The 16,729-nt window shown below is 38.3% G+C and overlaps 1 protein-coding gene across 1 annotated transcript in view; it reads right to left on the bottom strand.

Moving 5' to 3' along the window:
• Window positions 1–15,010: 15,010 nt before the first annotated feature.
• Window positions 15,011–16,729, bottom strand: part of SLC30A8 (solute carrier family 30 member 8) — a 50,969-nt gene continuing 49,250 nt past the window's right edge. The window contains exons 10-11 of the transcript XR_014689131.1: window positions 16,022–16,126; window positions 15,011–15,114 (exon numbers count right to left, since the gene is read on the bottom strand). The gene's annotated coding sequence lies outside the window, so the exon portion shown is untranslated. The remainder of the gene's footprint in view (window positions 15,115–16,021; window positions 16,127–16,729) is intronic.

The following is a 16,729-nucleotide window of genomic DNA, read 5'->3' as shown; positions in this document are numbered from 1 at the left end:
GACTATCTCAAATCAGTAAACAGTCCAGTCTGACACTGGTATATTAAGAAAAGAGCTGTTCCCTTAAATGAATGGTTAGATGCAGGAGCAGCCTCCCTGGAAGTATTGTGAAATCTCATTCACTGGAGGTCTTTTAAAGCAGCTTAAACAAATATCTGTCAGGCATGTCTGGCATAATACATCCTGTCTCAGAGCAAGAGGAGAGACAAGACGACCTCTCCACAGTCTCTCCCAGCCCTATGTATCTACAATTCTGAAATGGCATGTTATTCATTAAAAGAGAGGTTTGTTTATGATGTGCATGCCTGTTATTTCCGTAGACCAGCAATAGTGACAAGTTCTCAAGGTTTTGCTGTACCAGCATGAGGTTTATGGTGATGTCATGCCTGTGAAGCCGACACACCGCTGAAAGGAGTGCATGCAAAAATTAATGTAGCAACAGACAAGTGTTCTCTCCAGCCTACTCATGCAGTTTCAATTTATGATCAGTTGAATTGTCTTATCTTTAGCTATAGATATTTTGAATTCACTAGTGGGTTCTAATATTGTTTGCCAAATACAACAGTTGCTGTTCAATGCACTTCTGACTATAACAAAGAAAAGACCTGTGATGGGATTTTCAGCAAGTGTTTCATGCAGTTTAGCCTCCAGCACTTTATGAATATAAAGCTTTAACAAAAAGCCTGTATTGCTTTTTATTATTTATTTATTTATTTTTATGTTTTGTCTTCCTGATACATATTTTATAGCTTTGTGAAATAATACTGGCAACATGTTTAGCTTTCAAACTGACTGCAGCACAACTCTGCTATCTTATTTATACAGCTGCGCAAGTGAATATTTTATGCTGGCAATTATTATTGGAATTCCTTGAAAAATCTATAGCATTTATTCCAGTGACAAACTTTGAGTTTGAGGCTTTTTCAAGCTTCTGTGTTGCTTAGGGTAAGAGTCACTCATACTGATTTCTTACACACCCATATTTTAAACCGTAAGGAACTGTGTATTGATGAAGCTCATGCAGTCAAGAAGTGAATACTGAAATATGTATCTGTATCTGTGACTAATGATACTTTTATGTGATATAACCATGTCTAATTATATGGAAGCTGTTTTTCTCTGCCTGTTTCAGTAGTCTTCAAGATTTTTTGATTTGTATAGCCTGGAAAACTTCTAGTGAAGTTCAGCTGACTGAAATCGGCTTCTCAGTCCTAATGTGGACCACCCCTTAGTTCTTAGCTGTCAAGAGGTCCTTATCTACTTCCTTATCTGCAGATTTTAGCCAACTGTTCCTCTTTCACATCTCTGATGGAAAGACATGGAAAGAAATTAGTTATTACAAGAACTGCATGGTTTTCCCAGGCCAGCAACACTAATATTTTTCTCCTGAAGCACAGTTATTCATAATACAGATAGAGGAAAAACAGCACATGGTTTCCACTATCTGTCTTAAAAGCTGAATACAAATAAAAAGTTTAAAAAAAAAATCTAAAGCTGAATTCCCTTTTCTTTGCTCACTGTGGTCCTCACTTAGCTTCACTTCCTGGCAGAGACAGTTTCTGCCACGCATCTTCATTTTGCAAAGCTGGTGCTGATTTCATAGTTGTGTGACATTCCTTAATCTAGGTTTAGGGAAGGCTGCACATGTTCATGGAAGACAAGCATAGATTACAGAATCCTAAATTTGGATTAAGGCATCCTGTGCTGACAGTGCCTGAAGTCTGGCAGAATAACCATACATGGGAAATACCATACACGCTTGCTATGTTCTTACTTTTACCCAAATTTATTTTTAGGGGTGCTATTAAAAAGAGGATACTAGGCTAGGAAGACCTTTGTTCTGACCAAGCACTGCTCTGCTATGTTTAGTAGTTGTGCGACAGAAGTGGCTACCAGTGCATATGTGCCATGCACTGTAAGAAGAATTTCCAGCTGTTTTTTAGCAAACTGGGAATAAAGATTATTGGCCCCAGACTTTCAAGGAAGCTCTTTAAATTCTATATTAGAAGCACCTAATTTGGGCTTCTGTCTAATGTCTCTGTGTTTTCACAGTAGAGTGCAAGCTAACCCATCCAGGTGGACTGTCAGAGCAGAATCATCCTTTCCATGTTTCAAGCAATCTCTGGAGAAGTTTTTTGCTTTTCAGAAACTAGAGGGAGCTTTTGGGGCCTATCTGGGGCTGCAAGCTACAGAATCTCCCTCTGAGGGCCCCATCAGCTTTCAGATATGATGTCCAATCCGAAGGGGCATGGATGGCTCCATGGCTTGTGGGCAGAGAGGTAATATGCAATTATTGCTGAGGTCCATGAATCAAGGAAGTCAGAAAACTCCTTCCTGCTTTTATTTTCCTCTCTTTTATTTTCATAGCACCTTCCCTTCACCCTCCCCTGCACAGAACTGACCCCAGGACTCAATCTTGTACCACTGAAATCAACAATAGGGCTTTAATCAACTTGAGGGAATATCATAACCCATGTTCATTCAAGTCTATGGCAGCTTGAAATCCATCCTGCCCTGAGAGATAATGTACTTTTACCATCCAATTTCCTACACCAGCTGCAGGGGCTCTTTCATGTTGCTACTTTTCAATCTGTTCCATTTTGTCTCTGTTTTCTTGCCTTTGTTGAGTTTCTTCCACTCTGGCACAGTCACAGTGACTTCTGCAATGCTAATTCCATCATTGCTATCCAGTAAAGGAACATTGTGACTTTATGTGGTGGAGTTCAGAGTGTGTCTGCTCAATTTTTGTGTAAAGTATATCCAGAGCTTTTCTTTACCATAATGATTCACCTTCTTGTCAACCCAATGCATTTAAACTCTGCCTCTAGATAATGGGTTCATAGTGCCAAGTCAGTATCTGACCTCAGAAAGCCCTGGTACTTCATATTCTACAGGAAAAATCTGTTCCACCTAACAAAACAATAAATTCAAGGGCTTAAAAATACATTTTTGATAATTTGTGGTTCATTCTCAGCCTTCAACCCTCTAGTGTGTGGTTTCAACTTATCAAATGTGAAGAACGGTTTTACTAAATCCCTGAAGTCTCTATTCTTCTCAAATTAGTCCTTTGTTCTGTCAGCTGATTAGTTCCTAGCCACAATAAGAAAATAAAAATTCCTATATCTGTGGCCACAAAAATCTTTCAACAAGCTATAAGGACTTGCTGCACTTCTTAGCACAGTTCATTGCTGTCTTAGTCTCACAAGATAAATTCACTGAATCTAGCATTAGCTAAGGCTCACCCTTTTCTTATTAGAAATCACAAGAACCATAATTTACTCTGTCAAGTCAGTCCCAAGAGCCACCAACCCTATTCAAACATCAGGCACTGAGGACAGCTCCAGGTATGATGCTTGGGGTGTAACATAAAGGTTGGGCAAGGTAATGTACCCCAGAAGACCCTGAAATTGTCCTCATCCCAAATCTCAATTCTCCATCTCAAACTTTATGGCACCATGATAACAGTCTTCCTCTCTAGGCAGCAATCTCACCTTAAAAAGCCTTAAAGAAGGGATGGGCATCCAGAACTCACAATTTGTTTCTAGTGAGAACCTACAAATCTATATGGAGTTGACCTCAAGCCCTATAAAAGGGTCTATTGGATATCCCCTGATTCCCATGCTTCCCCAGGACTCAGGTGGTGTTTTGGTATGAGCAAAAATAGGACTATAAAGGTCTTTCCTTAGTTATGCACCTAGAGATAATGTAGAAAATAGCCATCTCAGTCATTTCTGGACATCTTAAGCTCAATCATTTTCAATGGAAAGAACATGTGTCCAGGATCTTTGGAAGAGCTAATATACCCAAAAGACTTCTTTACTTTCCTTGCAATTTAAAGTCTTGTTCATGAAGAAGTACAACACTAAAACATGGACATGAGGTTCTCTCCCCTGAATATGGCAGTGTAATGACAGTGAGTTAATGGATTCCATGCCAGCAGAGACCAAGACTGGGGTGATTAAAAGTGGCCTTGAGAGATGGGAGAGTGGAAGAAGGACCAAAGTGAAATAAAGGGCAGAAAAAGGACAGGGCCAGACTAAGTGCCTGAAAAGCTGATAACTACTTTACTCTGTTCTGACATCCTAGATGCCAAAGGAAGGATAGAAGCAATTTGCTCCACCAGCCAGGAGGTAGCTAGCCATGCTCATCCCTTACAGTCTCTCTGAGATGATGCTCTGTTATCTCCATCTCTGCCAGGATCATGTGTAAATGCACTCACCACCAGCAAAAGATTAATTGTTCCAGGAGTGTCAGAGTGAACCTGGAGAGCTTATTGCTCTACATTTTTGCAAGCAATGTTAGAGTAGACGTTCTGGTGTAGAGTAGATTTTCTGGTCTAGCAGATCCAGTTAGCCTATTCTGCATCTGATGTCCATGCCTGAAATAAGGCAGGTAGCTTGACACCAATAGGTAACAGTGGAAGAAATCATTGTGATAAGTCCCGTGGCAAGTGGCCAGCTTCATGAGGACATTCTTCCTCGGCACACCTCTCTTCAGAAAACATGCTGCTGACCTGTCCTTTGCAAGAAAAGGTCCTTGTCGAGGGAACCCCTGCGAATGCTAAGCTGGGAAAGGGCAGGCTGGACTCTGGAAGTGCTGCAGAGGGGAAAGCAGCCCTAAGTGGGTGGTGAGTGAAGCCTCCATCAGACAATGAACTGTCTCAGGAGTGGGGCAGCTCCTTGTGGGCCTTGGTTAATTTCCCTTTTGCCTGGCACTGTAGCATGCAGGAAAGGAGAATTAAGCTGTTAGCAGCAACAGAGATGGAAAGCTTGAAGCATCATGGATGCTGGGCTCTGGAAGGAAAATGTTTTCTGTCCTACTAAGGACAGATTTTATTTGAAATATCTCGGTATTTCTAATATGCCATCTTTGTATTCATGAATTCTGATTATTGTCTTTATGCTATATAATGCCAAAAAGGCAAAGTAGCACCTTTTTCACCTTGGTTTTGTTATCTGGTGGCAGAGGATCTTGGTTTGGTTAGTCCTGTAGGCAGGCAGGATGTTCAGTCCTGAAGACTGGTTTTACTTTGCCCTTCTGTGGAGACGGTCTGATGCGGGATTTGTCCACGGTATGAGGGACCTGCCTTCTGGGGGGCACTGCTGTGTGACGGTGCCGTCAGGCCAACACGAGAGCTGACAGAGCACCCTTCAAGGGACGTGTAGCTTTACAGAGAGAAACCACACATGGTTGCTTGGGTGTGATGTGACAGTGTGAACATGCAGGAAATTTGATCTTGCGGATATGTCTGGAGAGCAGCCTGGATACAGTATGAACCAGAGTCTGGGGAATTAGACCACCCTCCTTGCACAAGTGTTTGAGCCATGTGTAGCCTGAGGCACCCATGATTACCAAAATGTGGGAGAGAAGAGGAAATACTCTGTGAAAGAAGACAGCTATGAGTGGTGACATGAAGGGAAAGTGTTGGCACAGCACCAGCCTACTTGTGTATCTGGTCCTGGTCTTGTCAGCAAGACTTATTAGCCTGGGCACAGTGCCACACTAATGCTGCTTTTGGACCCATGCTAGATTATATCTGGCCATTTCAGAGTGTTAGCAGAGAGAGTACGGTTCAGCTTGCTCCTTCCTGTGTAGACGTGGCCTAAGGGGGTTGGAACAGAGTCACTCCTCATGGTGGAATTTGCTCAGGAGACTGTTACAGTTTTAATCAAAGAAATCTACCAGTTTATATTGACTAATAAGTGAAATAGCTCAATTCTGACTGAAATTTAGTAGGGTTAGTTTCTTTTTACCAAATCCAAGGACACTTCAGTTATTTTCAATCAAGAAAAAATTCATTAATTTGCCAAGAATCACACATGTATGTGATTTACGGTGTGGCCGATTAAGCTTGAATATCAAATGCTCTAGGCACATAATTCACGCAGTGCTGAACCTTGCGAGAGACTGACATAAATCAGCACTGAGGTCAAGCAGATATACAATACAGCTCCTTAAGAACAATGCAATTCACCAAGAATTCTTGTATTTATTTGTAATCTTCAGTCATCCATTCTTTACTATCTCTAAAAAAATATCAGCTTAATAGCAATTCTCCAAAAAATAAAGACATATTTTTGTCTCAAGGCAATCTATGGCATATAGTCCCATCAGGAAGGAAGGAGATTCAGTTAGAATACCGAAAGCAAGTGATTTGAACTATGGTTTGAAAGGCAAATTCACAGAGGGAATCTGGTTAGGGTGCAAATGTGCATATTAGGGCAATTAAACAATAAGTTCACAATTAAAAAAGTAGAGGTAGTCCTTTAGGTCCCAGTGTATTCCATATATACATCTCTTGTACCTGGGGTGACTGAGTTGGAGTCTAAAGCCAGGATTTTATTTACAGTATCTTTGTATACTTATATGTGCAAACAACTTAAGTTGCTAGTCACAGTAAACATGTCCTCTGGGACTGTGCAGTCATGCAATGGGTCCAACAGCAATTCTAGAAACATTTTTCTATTTTAAAGGTAATGTTAGGACAGCATGAGTATGTATTCCAAGTCCAGGAACTGCAAGTATTACAAATCATGCGAGAGATGGCTGAAATACAAGAATTCTGGTCCAGGAGGTGGTACCAGCTAAAATAAGACAAATCCAGTAAGTTTGCCACTTTTTTTTTTTTTTTTCTAAAAAAATAAAAATAAAAAAATAAAGGAGGATGGGTGTAAAGAAATGCATTATAGTTAGCTTTCTATTGTGTTGTATTAAATACCAAGTCCTGGATTCTTTTCTCGACATCTTCACAGTAAGTACCTTGATATCTAGACCAATACACTCACATTTTCTATATAAATGCATATAGCTAGGCTGTTCAGAATGAAACAGCATTACCAGAGGAAGGAACAGTGTTCTCCTGCACTGGCAATACTGAGGTACTTTTCTGCCTTTTCATATCACTTTGGTTGGAGGAGGATTTGAATCTGTGTCACTTATCCAAAAGGTACCCTTACTGAAAAAAAAAAAAAGACAGAAGAGCCGTCAACCACATAGCCCACTACACAGCCCCACTGCTTACACTTCTATGAAATCGTCTCTCAAGTAAGATAAATAGTGGATTAAAGACATGGATCCTGAAAGATCTTAGAAATGAAATAAGATTTGAGTTATGGAGTAACTCCTTGGAGCTAGGAGTTGGACTCGATGACTCTGCTGGGTCCCTTCCAACTCAGGATATTCTATCATTCTATTTTTTATCTTTTTCTATTTACTATCTGAACTGAGATGCCTCTGGCAGATGAGAACTTTGATGTCTAAACAACATTCTCGCTTTCCTAGGGACAGCTGGAACATGAAGTGATCATTACTGTGATGTTTCCGAGAGTCACAGTCTTCAGCAGAGACACCTGAGGTGTCAGTCATGCCTGGCTTACTGTCTCTTTTTGCAACTATTTTACCTGTTGCACAGTAGTCTTATATTGATTTCCAAGTGATTCTGTATTTTGTCACAGAAGTATTGCAGAGCAAGTAAAGCATTGCTCCAGAGAGTATGTGTGGATTGCACAGCTCCAAGACAGCTCAGGGAACAATGGAAAGATTTGGAGACTGGTCTTTGGAAAGAGCTCACTGTGAGAATGAAATTGTTCCTTAGCTGCAGCAAATAAACCAATAAAATGAACAAGGACACAGTTAACAAGCCAAGGCCAAGAGAAAGAAAAAAATGCCAAGAACAGAAAACTTAAATAGAGGGAAACGTCACAAGAATCAATAAAATGGGCCAGAGAACTGTGTCTTTCTGCAGTAAGTGATGCAGACAGTGTGAAACAGATGCTATTTCAATGTCATCAGCAACTTGACAAGCTGGATAAATAATTGTTGCCAAGAAAAATAAAAGCATGTGCTGTCAGTGTGGGTGGTTGCCATGATTGCTGTGGCCTCTGGTTCAAACACAGTTACAGAGATGATGAAAAAGAAAATAAATATGGAAGTGGCTGAGGAAAAACAATTAGCTTCCCACAGATGGGCCTTCGGCATACCATAAATTTTAGCTTCCTTTTTCATCATTAGTTTGGGTGGCAACTTGGGAAATAATAAAAGGTTGAGAATTATGGGTACAGCCATTTCCTGAGTTCTTCCCATAAAAGGGGAGAAACTGCTGGCCTGGAAGGAAAATCATTATGAGGAACTACAACAAACATTTCAGCTGAAAAACAGTTAGAAACTAAATTCCCACCCAACTTCCACTGAAAGTGCAATACCTTCAGAACCTCCCTGTGCAACGAAGTACCAGGGGGTACTGATTTGTAAGGTCTTTCAGGGACCTCAGTGTCAGAGTCACCTGAATATCTGTATTCACTCCTTACACACATCCTCTAAATCCTATAAGAGGGGAGAACTAGAGCCAGATTTATACTGATATCAATTCCACTTAAATGTTACTTTAGACAGATGAGAGACAGGAAAGACATGTATTTAGCCAGTCACTTGCACATATTGTCTATATCTCAAGGACAAACAATGTGTTTTTATATTTACTCTATCTTCATTTTCAATTCCTTAAGCATCCTATCCATCAAAAATCTTCATCTCAGTACCTAAGCAATTTCAGTTGCATAAATACAGGAGTGGATGCAGGTATCATTTGCCACAGTCCAAATAATCTGTAAGGCAAATTGTCAATAACAAAGCAATCAGTGAGTGATCATCAAATTGATGGAAAAGTTGCTCTTTACCCATGACACTTTGTGTAAAAAATCAAGTCTAGCTGCAATTACCCACGTTACTGACTTATGATGCATGCTGAATGTAGGGCAATGGAAGACTGTATAAGACTTTAGACTGCTGGTGTTATTCATACAGTTAAAAAACATGCCTTGCCTATAAAAGCATGTAAAAATAACATCCTTGTAAAAATAACATCTTAATAATTGTTAACAATGCTGGTATAGCTAAAGCAGTAATAGAAAAACTCAAACTCTTTGCTTTAGGATTTGGAATGAGATAAAATTTCAGGCTGTGCTTGTTGAGTCTTGCTACAGGGCTGAAATCCACTGAAGTTATCAGGTTTACCTAAGTTTGACTAGAAGGCAGTCCAACCACCAACTGTACATTTGAACTATCAGTGTGGCTTTGTCCTATATGAGACAGATCTGCTGGTTCAACTAGGCCATGCTCATCAAAGGAGCAGATGTGGCACAAATATGAGTTCTGGGCAGGATATGAGGTCAGACACACAAGACGTAATTTTCAAATTTTCAATGGGTAGTATCAGTTTTAGGTTTACCTGAAATTTCTCAGAACACATGAGACGGAGTTTACACCTTCAGTCTTTTTTTTTTTTTTTTTTTTTTTTTACTTTAAGAAGGGAGATGAAACCTCATATGCAAATACTTTAGGACTTCAGCATCCAAAATCAAAGATTAACGTTTAACTTCACTCCATCATCACATGGATTTGGTGATATTTCTCCATCCTCAGTGCAGATGAAATCTCATACCCAGACTTGACTCATATCAAGTATTTTTGTCTGTTCTCTGGTTTTGTTCCCACGCCAACCAGAAGAAGAATCTTATTTTTGAGCTTTGCTCTAATATCAATAGAATAAAACTGAAACAGAACATATACTGTTGTCTTAATGATTTATAAAGAATAATTAATGCTTCTTTCATAAACAGAGCAGGTAAACTGGCATATTTAGTGGTCAATTGGAAACAAGGAGTGTTTCAGAAGATTTAGGGGAGGATGACTGATCCCTATCTACTGCTCCTCAGAAGCCACTGTCTCACATGAGGTGATATGGTTAATGCCTCTCTGATTCTTGAACTCCTGCCCAGCTCCTTTGTGAGATCCTATCGCTGTTGCTGATAAATAAGTCCGCCTAAAGCGTTAAGGCCACAACATATTTGCTGCTTTGAACTAGACTAATTTGGCTTTCAGACCAGAGCTCCTAGCCTTTCAGGGTTCAGTTAGCAGTTACATGTATATTGACATTTCTTTTTACCTCAGGCTAGATGAGGGAGAAACAGTTTCTTACTTTATAGAGCACTTTTGTTGCCACTGTTTGACAGCTTTTGATAATGCATTCGGGAAGGAGAGTGAAAGTGATTTCCATAGAGATAAACACATCTTCAAACTTTTCCATTCCCAAAGAGCCACAATTCATTCAACTAAACAGGACCAAAAACATTCTTAAACTTGCCTTTCCAGCAATCTACCATGTTGTTCCTTAGAGAGCTGCTTTCTGAACATAATCAAGGCCCTTCCCAGCCTGTCTGCAGATCCCCTATGCACAAGAACAGCTGTCCTTAATACATTGCTTTGGTATACATAACTCTTTCATATTAGATAATCCAGGAGTAGTTTCTGATAAGCGTTTATCAAAAAAAAAAAAAAAAAAAAAAAAAAAAAAAAAAAAGTAAATATCAGTGTCATGGAAGCACAGAAAGAAACTAAAGAAACTACAGTGTATTTAATCATCTACTATTCAGACTATTTAGCTGTAATACTGGAAACAAACATTCAGCCTGCTCTAGTGAAAGGTGTCCCTGCCCATGGCAACGTGGTTTTAATGAGATGATTTTTAAGGTCCCCTTTCAATACAAACCATTCCATGATTCTAAGTATTACAAATTCTTACACTTTGCTACATTTCTCATCAGGTTAAATTCTATTTTATGCAACTTTATTTATGGGGAAAGAAATGTAGTTCAGACTTCTTTCTCAAAAAAGTAAATTTTCCATAACAACCTGAATCTGCTGTCTGCCTAAATAAGCATTTATCTCTTGTAGTAGAGACTAGATACCTATATGCCTCTGAAATCTGGTCTTGGTGACAACGTGTGATATGCTATACTCATTATTCTTCAGCAAAGCCAATTTCAAGTAGATTTATCTTCTGAAAATCCAACCTCTTTCCTCCTTTGCCCCCAGCATAGCAAATACCTTTTTATTGAAAGACTGATGCAATGTGAACAGTGTGATATGTCTTCACCTTTCATTATCTCACCACCACTTTGATAAGTATGGGATCTTATTTTTGTTTTTGTGTGCTTTTACTGAGACATTTCGGAATTAGAAATTTTACCATCAGGAATTTCATGCAGTCTTAAAAAACAAACATAATTCTCAGAAGAGCTACGTGCTGCTTTTATATGACCTCATTCGCAATCACTATGTTAAAGGTGTTAGGTCTGAAATTATTTCAGTGTCTTGAGCTTAATGCCAAAGCAGAGACAAGGTCCATAGTGTGGCTCATTCTATTCTGCATCAAGAAGGAGCTGTGTCAGAGAAGTGTTAATCTCATTTTATTAACTTTACTAATTATAGCATGACAGTAGTTAGAGGTGGAATAGGCCTACCAGGTCTTGCTTCGGGTCTATACCCTTGGACAAACAGAGGGTGTTATACATTTCCTGAGTTTTGTCCCCCTGAATTTGGAATATAGCTTGATTGGCAGATAAGTGTTGCCACTTACCACATTTTTGAGGGTTGTTAGGGGCAACAGTGATTACATAGGGGAACTGCATTTGAGAACCTGGTGGAAATAATTCTATTTTGGGCTCCAGTAGACTTTCTCCCCTATAGGAGGTAGAGGAGGTTTGCAGTATGGAAGAACAGTTGGAAAACTGGAAGAAGGTGTTGAAAGACTCTGATTTGTTCTTGTAAAACCTGCCGGTTTCAAATAATCATAGAATCATTAGCTTGATATTTAATTTCAAGACAATTTCCACAAGACGGTAAGCAGTGTGTCTTTTTAACTGTTTGCTTTTGACAAAAGAAGTGAATCAGGTAACCACAGTGTATAGTTAAAGACATATATGCTCCAACACCATGGCAGGGTTTAGCTTAGACTAAAAGGAGAGACCTCAAAACCGAGTTGATGCATCTAAAAAAGCCACTTTGGTACATGGTATTTTAAAGCTAAATAATGCAGTAGTTTCTCTGAGTGACAATATTTCATGGACAAAAAAGGCACATTCTTAATTCTTTAGACTTTATTTAGATTTATTTTGAAATGATCTATTTTGAAATGCAACCACACAATCACACTTCTATTTACAGTGGTCTGTGTTCTCAGCTCTAAAGGCACAAGCACAAGCATACAGCAGTGACTCTGCAAGGAAAACCCTAATCCAGAGCTGCACACAGGCATTTTAGAAAATTAGACCTTGAATGTTGTGAGTTGTGATTCTCTGTTAGGGACTAAATAGGGCTTATAACCAGGCCATGTACTCTGTCCTCTTATGTCATATCTCACAGACTCTTGTTTGCTTCTAATGTCTACAAATTTCCTTACAGCAACATTATCAGCACTCATTGTTGATAATGGTTTAGATTCTGGTGTGTACTGTGTTTCTTCTCTCCTAACCATTCAGAAAACACCTGCTGGGGTGTGTGAGATGGTAGGAAGAATGTGGCTGGCTTTCCCCAGTGCATCAAGACCTCATTATAGTGTGTCCAGACATGGGGAGAAAGCTTGGCTGCGGTAATGTAGGTGTAACATCAGTAACTGATTCCTCTGGACTCTCTAAGTACATGCTTGGTTTTAGGGATTAAAGTAGAATTATACTTGTCTTAGAATTAAGCATGTGCTGAAGAGTGCTACTGATGCACAGAGTATTGATCTCTCTATAGCACTGAGACGAAAATCTGAAAGATATTTTAGCACATAAGTCCAAAGGACTTCAAGGGAACCATCCACTTCTTCAAAGGTAGGTACACGTTGAAGTGTTTTGCTGAATAAGAGCATTTTGAAATATTCTTTTATATCTTTTGCACTTGAAAAATCATTAGTATAGCTGAGAAGGACAAGAAATGAAGAGGAAAAAATGGAAGAAATGCGTAGGGACATTTGGGATTCTAGACACAAAATATCTGCTGGACCAATTTTAGGCAGGCATGCCAATTCAAGTGTGTATAAAACAAGATTTTTTATTGTATTTTATGAATTGACTGTAGAGTATGTAATACAAGTGGGACATAATAGAATAATGAAAAGAACAAGATGTGACTAAGTCTTCTAAAAGTTTTTTATGGCTTTTGTCAGAACAAAAACTTCATCCCATGCTTTCTAACTGTCATTACTTTCACACAAAAATGTAATGTTAGAAAAAAAAATGTTTAGAAAATTATTTCAGTCCATCCCCAAAACAACAAAAACATGAAAATTATCCACAGAATGATTACAGTGATGTTGATTACATGGAATGCAAGCTGGTTATTTGTTCCAGTAACTAAAACAGGAAGCTCAAATGGTAAATAATTAATCCTTTTCCATGATGGTTACAGAACTGTAATCCTGTACCCTGTTAATGTTTTGCTATACATTGGATAATCCTGTAATGATGCAAAGGCAAATAGCTAAGGTATGCTGGCTGTGGAATATAGAAAAAGCTGATGCCTTGAGAGGTGGACAACCTGGGGAGAGTTTTTGTGTAATGTCTATTGCCTTATGTGTATAAGTCCATTTGTTAAAAAAAAAAAAAAAAAAAGCCCACCACAAAGCCATTTCAGGTTTGCTGGATACAAGAGCAGATGAATGATTCATATGATATAGTCAGAATACTCTATGATAAAAATGAGGTATTGATTCAAGGAGATTTTAATTTAGATTAGTTCACTTAAAATGAGTAATAAATTGAAATGAACTCTACAGAGCTCATGTTCAGAATGAATTATCGTACCACTTCATTGAAACCTGAGGTAAGGAATAATTCGAGTTATGGCCCTAACCCAAATCACCAATTCTAAATGAGAATTGTACAAATAATTTGGACAAGAGAATGATAGATATGATATCTCTGAATTGCTGATTTGTAAATGAATTATAGGAAAAGGGAAGACTAATGAAGAAAAAAAAATGTTTTCTTAAAATAAATCAGGAGAAAAAAACATAAGTAATTTCTGTGCTATATTTGATATTATCTAATCCTTATGTGTCAAGTGATGTGTTAATATTTGATAAAATCTTACATATTGCTGCTAGTATTTCTTTCCAAGAAACCTCTTTCACCCCCCGTCTTTCTAGGTAGGGTTTTCAATGACTTATTCTGATGAGAAGCATTTACAATAGCTGGCAGAACTGGTTGCTAAGATGCCTTGCACTGATTTAACCTGTCTTTGTTTACATATGATTTATCCATGCATGTTTACAACATGCATACTCACCGCCCACGCTGAGACTGTTGATGTATATAAATATATAAACACACACTTCATTATATGATTTCCTCTTGACTCATTTTTAAAGCCTCCATTTCCTTGCTCATTCTATTTACTATATTTCAAAGATTTATATTCTTCACTCTACCCATTTCTCTTTATATCATTTATTTTCAACGTTAAATTGTGCGTAAAAGATCTAAAATAGATAACAAAATTGAGCAAAAAGGGATTATGTTCTGCTTCTACTTTTTCTACAATTACAGCTTGCTGTTTAATGTCCACTTTATTTATTTTCTGGTATTTATTCATTTATTGACATTTTTAATAATATGTTTTCATGTTAGAACTGGAAGCCTATGTTTAAGACCTATCTTGCTAGACATTCTGGGGATCCTTTTAGGCATCTATACTCAGTGATTTTACACTTTTTTCCAAATGAAAATGAGGTGCCTGGAGAAGATTACTTGCTTGCAAGGAGTAGATGTTCTTGATTGATGACAGAATAAAGTGTCCTTTGAAGGGCAACATTCATACTCAACATTTCAAACAAAGACACATGGATATTTGTCTCTTGAGTGCTCCAGAATATCTCACATAACAGGTAGGGTCTTTGATTGTCTTACAGACAAACTATCATCTGCTTTAAAGCCTAGCATTCCTGCCCAGATATGCAAAATTAGAACAAATATACATATTCCATTGTCCATGTCATGACTACTGAGAACTTTAAGAAATCTTTATTACTTTTCATTCCATTTTTGCTTCTACTGTCTTCATTTTGTTGTGACTCACGTGTGTTCATATGAGCCCAATCACCTCCACACAGCCATCATTTAAGTTAATGTAGTAAAAGAAAACTCTGATCTTGCAAATTTATCAGTGTCCTGAGTCTAGTGGAGCCCTGCTATGTTAATAAATTCACCTACAGTGCTGAACGTTCAGAAGTAAGGGCTGTTTGTCTTGCATTCTTGGAATAATCATCCACTTGTATTCCACTGGAAGAAGCAACTAGAGAAAGAAAGATTTGAAGAAAAATTAATTGCATGAGTAAGTTACAATAGACTGCTAACAAAGGAGGGAGGATATCATGACAAAAAAGAAATAATCTTCTCAGGTAATTTTGTAGCTGGAGCATAAGAAGTTTTATAGAGATTAGGAAAACTTCTATTGCCTTCAGGTCAGATTTGGATAGAGATGGAAATTTCTATAATACTATTAGGTAGGCAGATAAGTACTGAGTCATTATCACGACTGTAATTCTTAACCTTGAAGAATGTATCTATTGGTACATGTGCAATCTCCATCTTCGGGAGATTTCTGGAAGATCCAGCTGGATAAATTCCTCAGAAACCAGGTCTGACCTCAGAGTTGACCCTGCGGTTGAAACTACACTCAGAAACTCACACTCCTGTGTGAAAGGATCGTGATGAACTGCAAATAAGTTTGTGTCTTTAAAACACTGTCAGACATTTCCATTCATTGCCCACTTATACCAATCTTAACATTCCTATTACTTTTCTTTACATGCTCTACACAAGTTTTTTATGCACTGAACACTTCCAGTGGTGATCAGATCTAAAATTGCTTCAGAAAAATAAATCAAATGGTACTAGGAAATTTTAAATACTTTCTTTTAAGAAGAGATACATTTCTAGAAGCAGACATAAGGGGATTTTTTCCATGTTGTAAGATAAATTCAGGCCTAGACTTAGAATTTATTGTATTTGGCAACAGAAAAATACCCATATTTACTATTTCATTAAAAAGGGTATTGGGGAGAAAGAAACAAAGATTCTAGATGGGAAAACAAAACAAAACAAAACAAAGCAAAACAAAACAAAACATACAAACAAACAACAACAACAAAAACCACTAGACCCTGTGCTGCATGTCATCAGGCCCCATAGACACGTACCTACTCCATTTCATCTTGTGGTCTCTGCTCTTCACTTACATCGGGAGGGACTTTGTGCCCCCAGCCCTCATCTACAGGTTCAGGGAAACAAGAGACCTGGTAATCCTGTAGAAGTGAAAAGAAATCGTTGAGTACCTCAGCCTTCTCCATGTCTGTTGCTACCAATTCTCCTTTCTTGATTATCAGAGGAGGCCTTTCTTTTCTGTCTAATGTACCCATAGCATCCCTTCTTGTTATTCTGTGCTGTGGCTTTCCTGATCTCATCCCTACACACCTGGACAGCATCCCTGTTCTCTTCCCAGGCTACATGTCCCAGCTCCCACTGCCTGTGTATTTTGTTCACACCTCAGTTCAACCAGCAAGTCCTTGCTCAGCCATGCTGGTTTCCTCCCTTTCCTGCTTGATTTCATACCCCTCATGGGGATGGACTATGAGGACTAGGTTGGTTGAAAGAATACAACATATATCTCAATATTTATGGTCAATGAAGCGGAAAGACAAAGCACTGAGTCCAGATGTATTGTGTCTGGATATTTTTTTTCTTCTTCATGTCTGCTTCAATTATATTATTTCCAGAGTGGGTATAACAGCATTTAATTGTCTTTCTAACTTTCTTCCAGGAGATTATGTAGATATTATTCAGAAAATAATTAGATTTTCTGTAATATTAGATAATATCCAATATTAGTAGATATAACTTTGATTTTA

This window comes from Aythya ferina, assembly GCF_964211825.1.
Source record: "Aythya ferina genome assembly, chromosome: 2".
NCBI lineage: Eukaryota > Metazoa > Chordata > Aves > Anseriformes > Anatidae > Aythya > Aythya ferina.
The sequence above is the reverse complement of the archived record's forward strand: the minus strand, read 5'-3'. Positions and strand labels throughout refer to the sequence as shown.